Raw genomic sequence first — 13,594 nt, forward strand, 5'->3', positions numbered from 1 at the left:
ATTGCGTTGATGACTTCCTGCAGTGTAGAGTCTGAATCAAGACATTTCGCAGCAACATCACTGAATTTGAGCAATGATGTAGAGTCAAAGAAATCATTCAGATTAGATTAGTCGCTGTTGTGTATTAGAGCCTTTAATTATCTTTCTGTATTAATGAGCTGCTTACTGACACACACACATATCTGAAATCTCACACATACAGGATAAAATAAACTTGTCAACGTTGCCCCAGGACTTTTATTAAATACTGTTTAAATACTGAATCACTACATTATATTTTCCAGTGACGAGACGATACAATTGCTGTTTTTAAGTAAACTCACTCTAAAAAGATAAAGGCACAGACGCGAATACAAGCAACTTCCATTTCTCTCTCTCTCTTTCTATCGAATAGGCAATATTTGAGAAAATGATTTAGCGATTTCTAATTATTGGGGGGATTACCCCCCATCAATGTCTACGGCAGTTATCGCCCTGATCAGACATATGCTGTGGCACTATCATGCAGTCTGTAATGATATGACGTTAGCAAATTTTAGCGATTTTTTGCAAACATTTATTTGAGTAACATGGCTGATAATATGAACTCACAATTGAATGTAACATAAAACAAATGATTACTTTTCATTAAAATCTTTATTTATGCCAAAAAACCTTACATTTATGTGTCTTTTTGTTCGCTGTAGCAGCCATGTTGCCGAGATAATTCATACCCCTTCGTTTGAAGTGTGGTCCCGAAAAACCTTCGCTTGAAGGGCTATCTGGCCTTTCTCTTTACCCCTACCCCTCCATCCAAAAGAGAATTGAGACACCCCTACCCCTTCAAGTGAACCACGAAACGGAGGGGTAGGGGAAAGGGGAGGGGCTAAGGGGTAGAACTGGGATTGGGCCTTCACATTTGTTTCCAAGCACTTCCAAACGCTCATCAAGTACACTGGCCATATGGTTTTGCAGGTCAGTTTGCACTGAGAGCACAGACTGAAACTTGGTGTCAAAGGCATCAAAATGTTCATCGAGCCTCTCCAGAATCATCTCTGACATTTCTTTGCACAATTCCTTGCACATCACGTACATGTGGGTTTTGTCTATGGACATGATATCTGATGTGGTAGCCAGAGGTTTAGCAGAAGGCTCGTTGGAGTGGCTGTCATTAGCCCTAGCCCCGTTAGCATTAGCACTGCTGATGTATCCATCGATGGTCTTGGACTTCCCAGGAGGGTTTCTTTGGCACGACATTTTCATATTAGCGAAGTTCAGCGGATGAGATAGACGAGCGAGCAAAAAACATAAACTCTTAGACAGTTTTATCATGGTGTTTGGTGATTTTGCATAAGTTGCGGTGGAGAGCACAAGCTAAACACGTCTACATCCAACTCATGCGCACTAGCGCCCCGATATAAAATTTTGTTTTATATGCACCTGCATACGGTGTATACCCACTTCTAAATCCCCTCTGATGCGTATCATTCCTTACTGTCCTGCATTAGCCAAAATCATGACAGTCCACTATGACTAGCTAAACAAATCGCATGTGAATAAATGCAAATATTCCCTAAAAATTCCCAGTAAAAACAGTGATGCAATCAGGATGCATCATCTTCCCTTTAAATTTGATTGATTATGGCCATGCCTGCTTTTCATCTCAACAAATCACGTGAATGCAAGCGGAGTCAGTCTGAGGCTTGAGTGCATGTCAGGGAGGTGCACAGAGTGATAAAATAATATTTATTTATTGACTCCTACTTTGAATCAGTATATTATAATAAAAACAATACCTTAAAATGAAAAGCAAGTTTTTGCAATAAGATTTTTCCTTTTAAACCAGTAAACTTTTCAGTACAAGGATCCAGTAAACTAATGCCTTTCAACACTAGCCTAAGTTCAAAACAGCTACTGAGAAAACCCGACCGATTTCATTAGAGATTGCTTAGTCCAGAATTATTCTTTTCACAGTGTATTTGGCTTAAAAGCACAAGTCTTTTATAATGGACGCTGGATCTTTTGGTGTCTCCTTGTGGTCCTCTTTGATATCGCAGCTTGACTAGTGCTTAATTTTTATTAAAAATGCTCTAAACCATTTTATTAATTTATTTATTTGCGCTTTATAGTATAAATATAAAATGTATGGGGGAAGTAGGGGGTCACTATTTGCCCATCACTGTATGCCATGGTAGAAACAGTCAGCCAAACACTGGAGTATGCTGCACAATTCTGGATAATGTTTAAATTAGATAAATGAAATCATGATCCTCCTACAGATAACTAAACAAAATAGCTTGTCTACTAGAGATCCTGGCAAAATGTTAGTTGTTGCAGTCTATGTAATAACTATGCAGTCTTTCAGTTCAAGTCTACCTCAGAATTGTTATTTTTTTAATTTTTATATGCAACTTAAATAGGTGTGGATGGCTGTGAGCAGAAGGCAGGGGAGTGGGAGTGGCAGGGCAAAACAGGAGAGAAAGAAGGGGGTGAGCAAGATTTTATAGCTGGAAAGATAAAATCCAATGAAATACACTGACAATCATCTACTGAGTTAACTTTCTTATAGCTGGCAAAGATAAAATCCAATGAAATACACTGACAATCATCTACTGAGTTAACTTTCTTATAGCTGGCAAAGATAAAATCCAATGAAATACACTGACAATCATCTACTGAGTTAACTTTCTTATAGCTGGCAAAGATAAAATCCAATGAAAATACACTGACAATCATCTACTGAGTTAACTTCCTTATAGCTGGCAAAGATAAAATCCAATGAAATACACTGACAATCATCTACTGAGTTAACTTACAGGTGGAACATGTTTCTTCATTTCTTTAAGCAATGTATCCATTTTTGTGATTTGCTGTTGTTTATTTTTTAGCTATTATTACTTTGGGGATGGCTGTTAGATAAGTTCTTTGGGTAACACTTTACAATATAGGTGCACAAATATGCATTAAATAATGCTTAAATAATACACAGATAATAACTCATGAAGAACTAAACCATTTATTAAACATTACTGCATCAGCAACTAATGTACATTCTATATGATTTATAACTTGAGTAATCAATAAATTGTTATTAGTTAAATGTGAAAAATTGATCAATTCCTTAATAACATACTATATTAAAGGAACACTCCACTTAAAAAAAAAAAAAAGGCTCATTTCCCAACAGTTAAACAGTTAAACAGTTTTTTGCCATTTCTAAATTTTCCAGGCCGATATGGCTTGGATCTGTACTCTCATTCTGGTATAATAATCAAGGAACTTTGCTGCTTTACCATGAGTGCAGCAGGCAGAATAAGAAAAAAACAGCATGGCGCTCTTTTTCTTAGCGTCTGTTTCCACAGTGACTCTTCGATTCTTTGCTCTGTTGAGAATGTCTTGAGTCTTAACCAGGAACATACTCTGAGTTTTGTATGAACTTACTTCCAGATGCTCCCATACCTAGAATAAGCAAGGTTTGAGGTTAATCAATCTAAATTTCAGGGTTTGGCTAATGGTATGTTAACCCTGCTTTCTGGAATACACCCCAGAGCGGATCAGTCTCCTGCACAGCACTGCTCTTGTGCCACAAGTGATAAACAGTGCAAGTCGCTTCATCTATTTGACACAGAATTATTGTTATAGTCGTGTCGTGTGATATATGAGAATAAAGGTTCTGTAGTGATGCTGGGTGAAAACAGGCATGATAATGTAAATTGCATGAAGAGGTAAACTGGAAAACGCCAACAGGCCTACATAGGCTTGTCACTTCAGCACCATAGTAATTTACCATGGTTTTACTTCTTGTGACCACCATCTTAATAATAGGACTACTAATTACAGTATAAGCAAGAACTTCTCTTTTTAGATGTTTAGTTCTAATTAATTTAAATAAGTAAAATGTTGATTCAGTAAGAGCCTGTTTAAATATAAATATCAGTATCTTACAAATATGAAATAACAATTTTCTCAACATCCTGTCATTTCCAACCTGTATGAATTTATTTCTACAGTGGAACATAAAAAAGAAGATAATTTGAGAAATTCAAGACATTTTTGTCCATACACTAGAAATCAAGGGTATAAGTAAAATGGTCTTTTAATATTCTACAAAATCTTATTTTGTTAAGTCAAGTCACATTTATTTATATAGCGCTTTAAACAAAACACATTAAAGCAACTGTACAACATTCATTAGGAAAATAGTGTGTCATGCACTACATTTGATGCTGTACGCTTCAAACAAAACAGTCAATGAAGACGAAGCAGAGGATGACGTGTTCTCCCGGTGCCTATTTCCAGAAAGTTGATATGATTCTTTATGGTCTTAATGAAAAGTCTGTAACATAGTTTGTTTAAAATTTCTCCATGGTAGATTAAAGAACAGTTTTGTTTTACCCAGTCAAAAATAGCTCTTTTCAAAACATGCTGGTTTGTGTAGTTCTCCTTTAATGCTAATGAGCTCTGCTGACCCCACCCCTCTCTTCCGATCTGCTCTCTAAGAGACTGTTTACTTTAGCCACATTCATAGTGAAACTTGCTTATTAGCACATTATTAGGAAAGGCAATTTGCAATGATTTATTAAAATACATTATACTCAATGCTTCTGTAGGTGAGGCTGGATTATGATTGATTTGCGCGAACATAAACACATTTAAGTAGATCAAGGGGTGCATTTCCTTCAGATCCAAACGTAAGTTAATCCTCTGCGATTTCAGTCGCTCAGGTGTCGGGAGTACATGACTACTGCTATGTGCATTATTACATCCAACAACAAAACACCTCAATCACTTGCTTATCTGCATCTCAGACTGATGACGGCTCACTTAGGGCGGGTCTGAGGTAAGACACAAGTCCAGTCTGTGCTGAAATTCTGCTGTCAGAATTTTTTCTGGGTTTTGTTGCTGGTAAGTAAAATATCCAAATGTCAGTTTTATATATATCTGTAAGCTACATTTTTTCATTAAAAATAATGAATGTTTCCTGTAGCCGATTATGTTTCCCCTCCAGTGGACTCAGTTCTCAGGGTAATATGACACATTGTGCTCTACTTTTGTGTCCTTAAATGCTTTTTTATTTTTTAAGTTGAGATGAATGCAAGAAAAGGAGAGAGAGTGGGTAACACGAGGAGAGACCGAGGAAACCTGTACTTACGCCGCTGCCTGTGGAGAAAGAGAAAGCGAGTGAGCACCCAAGGAACGAACTGTGTGAACCAGTACTTACTGTGAGCTGCAATCAGCGAAGAGGTGAGAGCAAAACCAAGCCGAATTAACTGTGCCTTTGCGTCCCAGCCGTTGCCTGTGGAGGAAGAGAAAGAGAGTGAGTACCCCGAGAACGAACTGTGTGAACCAGTACTTACCGTGAGTTGTATTCAGCGAAGAGGAGGAAGAAGGAGGGCGCTACGGATACCTAAGACTCTGGCCGGGCCCCGAGTCCCACGCCCCGGATCCCCGTGGCCCCCTTGCTCCCTGACCTCTTCCCGGCCATAGCCCATCTGGAGGGCCGAGTCAGAGTTTAGTTTTAATTGCCCTTTCCCTATTCCCCAAGCTATTTTTAAATATTTAAATAAAGATTGTTTTATCACTTACTTGTTCTCGTGTTGTTTGGCCATTGGGTTGGCTTTGGGGACCTCCTCGAGGTGGAAGTTGAGAAGGGGTGTGGCTTAGTCAAAGCATAGCCGCCCCTGGGTGTGACACATTTTTGATATACATTTTAATGTTCATATGATTGGCTCATCGATCAAGGGTTTTTATTGATATGCTCATTTTCCTAACACTTGTTGATAGACTAACCCAGCCAACACACTCATGTGGGGTCCAAAGGGGTTGCACCTGGGCTACCCAACTGGGACCCAGCTAATTTTGTCCTCGGTTTCCATGGTGGCCCCACATGGTTTAGCCCAGATGGATTGATGATGGGCTTGGTGGGCTCCATATCAAGCCCATATGGGTAGGCCAGGTAGATCCCATTTAGGACCCACATGGGTTAACGATGGGGCCCAGATCATACTTATCTAGAGCTCTTATGGGTCTCAACGGGTATATATATTGGCTACCATATTTTTTGGTTTGGGTTACCTTATTTTACAGCAAACCCCTAAATACAAACATTCCATGTAATCCACTAAACGGTAATGGTATACAATGAACAGAAATCAGTAGTTCATGCTTTACTTTATTAAGCAATTTTTAATAATAATTTAAACATGACTATTAGGACTTGTACATTTACAACTTTAGAAAACACAACTATCTAAAGAAAGAAAAAAAAGTTATACTTTTAAAGGGTTAGTTCACCCCAAAATAAAATTTCTGTCATTAATTACTCACCCTCATGTTGTTCCAAACTCGTAAGTGTCATGATTCTGCCCTCGTGTCCTTGATTTTTCCTAGTCTTGAGGCAGGATCATGACAGACCCATGTTTTGTGTACAAGCACATGGCCTTGTCTTTGGGCCATGTGCTTGTGTTGTCTCGTTCCCTTGCCCCGCCCCCCTTATTATCCCAGTCTTGCCGTGATTGCCCTATCTGTGTCACCTGTCGTGTCTTAATTGTTCCCCCTATTTAGATCTCCTAGTGTGCTCTGTCTTGCGTCGGTTCATTGTGTTACTTATGTGTTTCTCAGATGTGTTCCACACTTGTGACTGTGTTTGTATCCTGTATACCGTGAGTGTTTGTTTATAGTTAGTGTTTAGTGTCTTTATCTGGTCAGCCCTGTCTTGTTTGGTTATTTAGTCCTTACCCTAGGTATTGTTTTCCCCCTCGTGGGTTTTTGTTTTCCCTTTTTGTCAAATAAATCCTGTGTGTACCCGATTCCTGTCTGCACCTGAGTTCCTCCCTTACCAAAACCCTGACAGTAAGACCTTCGTTCATCTTCAGAACACAAATTAAATTTTTTGATGAGTTTTGATGAAATCAGAGAGCTCTCTGACCACTGTAGTCACATGGACCATTTTAATGATGCTTTTATTAACGTTCTAGGATTTGAAAATGTTAGGTAAATTGCTGTCTGTGTGTTGTCAGAGAACTCTTGGATTTCATCAAAAATATCTCAAATTGTGTTCCAAAGTTGAACAAAGGTCTTGCGGGTTTGGAACAACATAAGCGTGAGATATTAATGACAGAAGTTTAATTTTTGAGTGAAATAGCCCTTTAAAACTCCTGAAAAACTTTATTTGGTAAAACTTGTATTGTTTTAATATGCATATCTGAAATCTCTAAAATAAAGGTTTTCACAAACAAATCAACATTAGCGCAGCTCCTCACTCCTCTGTTGTCGCTCTCCTAACGGCCCTTTGAAAAGAAAAAAAATTATGAACAATCATTGTGCCACTTTTTTTTTTTTTTATTCCTTTTTCACAGTTAAAACAGATTTGTCAGTTTACCCTTTGGTGCCCCACATCAAGTCGATATAGATCAGGGGTTTCATGGAACACTCCCAGCACTGCACATACAGGCTGAGCAAAATTTACATTTTGACAAACTTTTAACACTTTTTTTATACTATACAACAATAACAATATTTATACTATGGTATTGATTACTTGATTGTGGTCCACCTGTGTTGATTAGTATCAACACAGTATTTGACGCGCTCCTCCCGAATCATTTCATGAGTCCATGCTTACAATATAATTAGCTGAGGTATAGTATGCGTATTTGGCGAGCTGTCCAGGCAAGGGCTCAGAGCTCGGCAATGGCCCGAACCTATGAGGAGGAGCAGCGTGGTTGTATAGCCCGACCGGGAGGGCCAGAGTTGCCTCGACTGGAATAGGTCATGGTGTCGGCGTACGGGCACTACTGGCTGATAAGCCCCTGCTCTTCAGCGGGCGAAGGGCCTGTGGCTAACCGAGAGGGCCCATGAAGTGTCCGACTGGAGATTAAGACTCCAGACTCCAAAAAAAAAACTTTGGGCTGACCGACAAGGGGGACTCTTGCGACATCCGATGGGAGATCCTTACTCACGGCATCGTATGGATGAGACTCGCTTGTGGCCGGCAAGTATAGGGGCAGAGCTAAATCGAGTAGTGTTGTTTCAGTTTGTTAATCTTTTCAACTTTATGGAGTAGCATGGTGTGTTAGATTCACTTAAAGAGCTCCGTTTATTTTGTCTTTATTATATATATTTAGCACAAATTCAAAGAAGTGCCACTGAATTTCAGAACCAGTGGAATAACCATGGTCTATCAACATAAGGGGGCAAACCCCTCTTCAGCTGTGGCAAAGAGGCATAGTCAACAGCAGACATTTGATCCATTTGTAGATGATGGAAATCATGGTATAGATTTGTTTTGCAACCAATTTCTAGAAGTAAGGCATTCCTAAAATAATTTACAAAAAAGAAAACCAAAAACCCCTCTCTACAGATATTTTTGATTTGACAAATAGACTAAGCACATTAAACAAAATAAGCAACCTGTAAAGATTTCAAAATAGTACACACTTCAACACTCTTCAACAACTCTGTCAGCAGGTTACACCAATAGACAAAATACAACAAAAAACACTGCAAGTCATAGCATTTATACAGATGAGTACAACTGATCATCCAGCGACAACAGACAGGTTTTGAGGGTCAAGATCACAAATTTTATCAGGTTGTGTATTGGGCAGCAAACACACTAGATGAAAGGGAAAATATATTAACAGAAAAAAAGAAAATAAACAACATGATTTTAAGCTTTCAAGTGCTTCCTACCTTGCTCATATATGACATTTTGGCCACTGAGATCTTGCACAGCAGTTGATGGGGGGAGAGGTTTATTGAACCCATCTATAAGAGTGTCTATGTTGTTAAAAACTAGATGTCGATGCATAGAAACATCACACGTAATTCCCACAGTAACAGGGTTTCAGCAAACATTCCTTGCACCTGATGTCTGCTTCTTTCAAGCTGCAGTGATCACAAGGACCCTGTAGCACACAGTCTGAACCGAGCCAACTGTCAAGGAGTTTTGGCCTTGCTTCCTGCAAGGTTTTCCTCGATGCCCAATCATAAGATGCTGCTGATCTGGGTTCATGGCAGTCCATTGCATGTTGGAGGTAGCTTTAGTTGTAAATCTTGCAATAACCCCCCCCCCCCCCCCCCCCAATTACAATTCCTTACATGTTACAAGCATTAAGAGCACAAACTCAGTTCATGTTGTTAAAAAAGACATGAAACTAGTAATTTCTTTAAAGCTACACTTAAATATTCTGAAACAAATTTGCACATTTAACATTTATCATAAAAATCACTTTTATTAATTTAGATTAGGGGTCAGCAGCCTACGGCCTGTGTGCCAATAGTGGCACGCACAGGGATAATCGCTGGCACGCAAGCAATAGGGAAAAATGCATACTGACATACATTTTGAGGTAATAACTTCTCATAGTCACACAGCCTGTTAGGAGCTATAAATACTATTAAAGTGTGAGAATTAACTTACCCTCATGTTGTGCCACACCCATAAGACCTTCATTCTTCTTCGGAACACAAAATGCAAACACAAAGCAAAATTATAGAAAAGTAAAACATCAAAAGTTGCTCAAGAGACATGGTGAACAACAGTGAAACAATGTCATCTGTGAACTTATTGAAAACATGCTCCTGTAAATTGTTAGTTGTCAAGATTACTGGCATCATTTAACTTTAACTTTCCAAAAAGAAAATAAAAATGCTGACATTTAGCTATATGAACTTGATCTTTAAACTCAATATTTAGTATGTCCATTAATTATTTATTCCAAAACCATGGGTATTTCCCAATGCAACGTCAATGTTTTCCTGAAAGTTTCTGTAGGAGGTGGCAGTGGTAATGTTTAACAATTGATGCAGGAGTTTGCAATAGGCAGTTTAGAGGCGCTTTCTGCATCATGCTCTCGGTGAAGAAATTCAATCGAAGCTTGTGGAGAGAAGCCTATTGGTGGAACAGTATTGGCTCCAGTGGCAAAGGCAAAATTTGTTTCCAGCGTCTGTGTTCCTTCTTGATCTAGAGAAAAAGCAACATCAGAAATTCAGATAAAAAAAAAACCTACATGCATCAGTAATCTTAGTCTCTGCATGTAGTCTCCCTTAAAACTCACCTTTGCTCAATTTAATATACGCAGATCAATAAATATGCAAATTAGCCCAGCGTTTGCTCATTGCTCATTACAGCGTTTGATCCACTCAGTCAACTTAGGTAAACTCTGTACAATGGCATCATGATCTCAAACTGTGTATTTAAAATTTGAATCATTGCAATTTTAAAAAGAGAATGCTCTGCAATTGTGTTAAATTTGCACATGGTTTGTCTTAAAGCAAATTAAAAACATCACACAGACATAAACAACATGTATGATTGATTTTCATCACAAGGTGCCTTTAACTGATTTACAAATGACAAGATGCAGTGCACTATCAATTTCGAGTGAGAAGATATTTCAGTGTATGCATGAAATGCTTAAAACTTTTACCTTCTGCATCTGTAAGGTAGTCTCTCCAGAAAGGAACAACTTCTTCAGTACGCCTTCTATTGCTGCCAACTGGAGATATGCGAATGGTAAAGAGGTTATCAACCAGATCAGCTGTGAGGGTTGTAGGAGACCAGCATAGAAGGGGGCGAAAACTCTTAGAACCTCTCAAAAGGACCACGCACTCTGTGTATCACTTGGAACATCAGGATGTCATCTACAAGCAGATTCTTGTCTTCCATCCTCCGCAGCATCCTCAGGCAGCCAGCAGTAGCCAAATACTCCTCAAGTGGCTCAGTTGATGCTAGCAGCTCTTCAAAAGATTTACTCTTAGTGATTTCCCAATAGATGTAATAAACAACAACACTTTAAAGTGCCCTAATTAAATGTGTAGTGTAGAAATACACACATAAAACACAACATGTTGTAATACTAAGAAAAAAATAATACCCTTTTCATTTTTCACGCAGGTCTTTATCTGCAATATCTTCTAAACCTGGCTAAGCCAATTCTGAACTATTTTGAACAATCTGCACAACATCTGTTGATATTAATGGGCAATATACACATCATATGCATATAAATGAGCAGGTAAGGGACCCCTTCACTACATTCAATACAGACCTGTAAACCAATCAAACAATCAGAAAAATAAGCAATAACATCAAAACTGTATCTTTGATATTGGCTACTGTAACACAACTGCATTTTGACTAACCTTTCACTCTGCAGGTTTGCTAGTATGGCCTGATTTAACTCCTCATCACCAGAAGACATGTCAGAGAGTGCAGACATTACGGAACTGTAGCTATCATAGTTCCCTGATTGATGGTGTGTTAAGGTAGAGGCTAATGCAAAACTGCTGCTCTGGTTAGGTGAGCTTGAGAAACTTTGGCTAGTAAGATCCACCAGACGGCGGATTAACTGAGGGTGCTTTCACATCTCTAGTTCGACTCATTTGGAACGAACCAAGAGCAAACAATTATACATTGTAGCATTTTTCAGCTTTTTTGGTTCCTTTTCACACCACACTGATTGCTTTTGTCCGTACCAGTTGAAACGAACCAAAATGCAGTCACATGACAACATCTACATCACTCATTGGCCATGACGTATTTCCTAAACTGCTTTTCGATTGGTCAGAATTTACATGCGGGAAAATTCCAACATAAGAGGAAAGGCCAGCAAACAACACGGAGACAACCCAACTATGAAGAGACTACTGCACGGGCTGGTTTTGTCCCTGGCCATAATCTAGTACATTGTTTGTATACACCACAATATGCAAAAAATAAATTTCTATAATGAAGCGCATATGCGGCTTGAAAACAACGTTCTAATGCACTGCAAACGGCGAGCGGGAACGCTCGTAACTTCAAGCGGAGGCGTGCATTAATTCTTCTTAACTCTGACATGCTCATGGTCATCTGACCAAATTTCTATGAGGCTCCGCACCACCTCACTACTCCAAGTTTGTCCACGAGCTGCCATGCTAAAGTGCAAACTGTCAACAAACACTTCCTCATCCCATAAATGCACAACGCAGCTGACTACGGCAGCTGGTTTAGTCCAAAAATGATCAGTACTTTTTGTAGTTGGGTCTGTTCGAGGTCGGATCACGTTCTCACCACAAACGAACCGCTCCAGAGTTCGTTTGAAAGCGTACTGAGACCACCTCTTCAAGCAGGTCTCGGTACGCTTGTTTGGTCCGCTTTTAGTCCGCACCCGAGTGCAATTGCTGCTTTCTCATCTGCCCAAACGAACCGCACCAAACGGGGAAACGAACTCTGGTACGATTCAACAGAACTAAATGAGGCAGGTGTGAAAGCACCCTGAAACCGTTACTCTAAATGATAGGTAATAGGCTGACTGTGTTATGAGAGCCCAGGTTGCTCTGATAGTGGCCTTCAGCTCTTCTGCATTCTTGGGTCTGGCATATCGCATCTTCCTCTTAACAATACCCCATAGATTTTCTATGGGGTTAAGGTCAGGCGAGTTTACTGGCCAATTAAGAACAGGGATACCATGGTCCTTAAACCAGGTACTGGTAGCTTTGGCACTGTGTTAGTTAGTTGTCAGTAATAATCATCAAAATTAAAAGAAATAAACATTTGAAATATATCAATCTGTGTGAAATGAATGAATATAATATACAAGTTTCATTTTATGAATGGAATTAGTGAAATTAATCAACTTTTTGATGATATTCTACTTATATGACCAGCACCTGTATATATACACACACATGTGCATATATATATATATATATATATATATATATATATATATATATATATATATAATGATTATAATGAGTAAATGATGACAGAATTTTCATTTTTGGGTGAACTATCTCTTTAAGGGAGAGATCTCTTTGAAGCCAGAAATTGAGATTTCTTTTTATAATTTTATTAATTATGGGGTTAAAATTCAATAATGATTCCTAAGTATGTTTCACATTTACAATAAAATAAAAGAACTGTAAAATAAACAAATTAAATAATCATTAAAAAAATGGGGTTATAATGATTTCACTATTCACAATTAAGAATTGGGATACCATTAAGAATAGTTTTGTTTTCTTTTACTTTTAGGTTGATTTGCTGCAGTCCTTTGGTTGGAACTTCGCGAAACTGGGAGTGCCTCCAGTAATAATAAACGCATTAGGTTCACTAGGGAAAAGGTGGATGTGCCTCCTCTGATTGTGTAGATGCGTTTTAACGTGCTGGAACTACATAAATAAAATAAAATAAAATAAAGCAAGCATTTGTCAGCTATCACATTAGACTGAGAAGCTCTCATGTGAACGAGTGTTAATCATTTACATCTCTACAGTATTTTTTTTTTTTTTGAAAGAAACTAACAGTTTTGGCTGTCATTTCATTAAGACATCCGTTACCGGTAATGTCATTGACTTAATAAATGGATACACGCCCTTTTTTATACTCAAAACGAAAGTAGCTAGATGTAAGATAAAGTGCCCTGCCCTTCCTCGGCAGCTTCAGTGTGTGTGGAGAAAACAAACATATGCGATCTGATCTGATCGCCTGAGCTGTGTCATTATATACCCGATGTGTGCTCATCTGTGATTCCTTCACTGGGTAAGAAATAAATCTGAGCATCCACTCGCTGTTATTTTCTGAGTGTGTTTATCTGCATGCGTCTGGTTATTTACAGACAAATGA

General features: G+C 38.6%; 1 protein-coding gene and 1 pseudogene across 1 annotated transcript in view; one reads left to right on the top strand and one right to left on the bottom strand.

Annotated features, from left to right (window-relative positions):
* Positions 1 to 9,687: 9,687 nt before the first annotated feature.
* LOC127953064 (G2/M phase-specific E3 ubiquitin-protein ligase-like) lies at positions 9,688 to 11,660 on the bottom strand (annotated as a pseudogene).
* A 1,763-nt stretch (positions 11,661 to 13,423) lies between these two features.
* LOC127952308 (E3 ubiquitin-protein ligase rnf213-alpha) overlaps positions 13,424 to 13,594 on the top strand; it is a 129,605-nt gene continuing 129,434 nt past the window's right edge. Inside the window, exon 1 of the mRNA XM_052550693.1 lies at positions 13,424 to 13,510. The gene's annotated coding sequence lies outside the window, so the exon portion shown is untranslated. The remainder of the gene's footprint in view (positions 13,511 to 13,594) is intronic.

This window comes from Carassius gibelio, chromosome B3 (assembly GCF_023724105.1).
Source record: "Carassius gibelio isolate Cgi1373 ecotype wild population from Czech Republic chromosome B3, carGib1.2-hapl.c, whole genome shotgun sequence".
Classification (NCBI taxonomy): Eukaryota; Metazoa; Chordata; class Actinopteri; order Cypriniformes; family Cyprinidae; genus Carassius; species Carassius gibelio.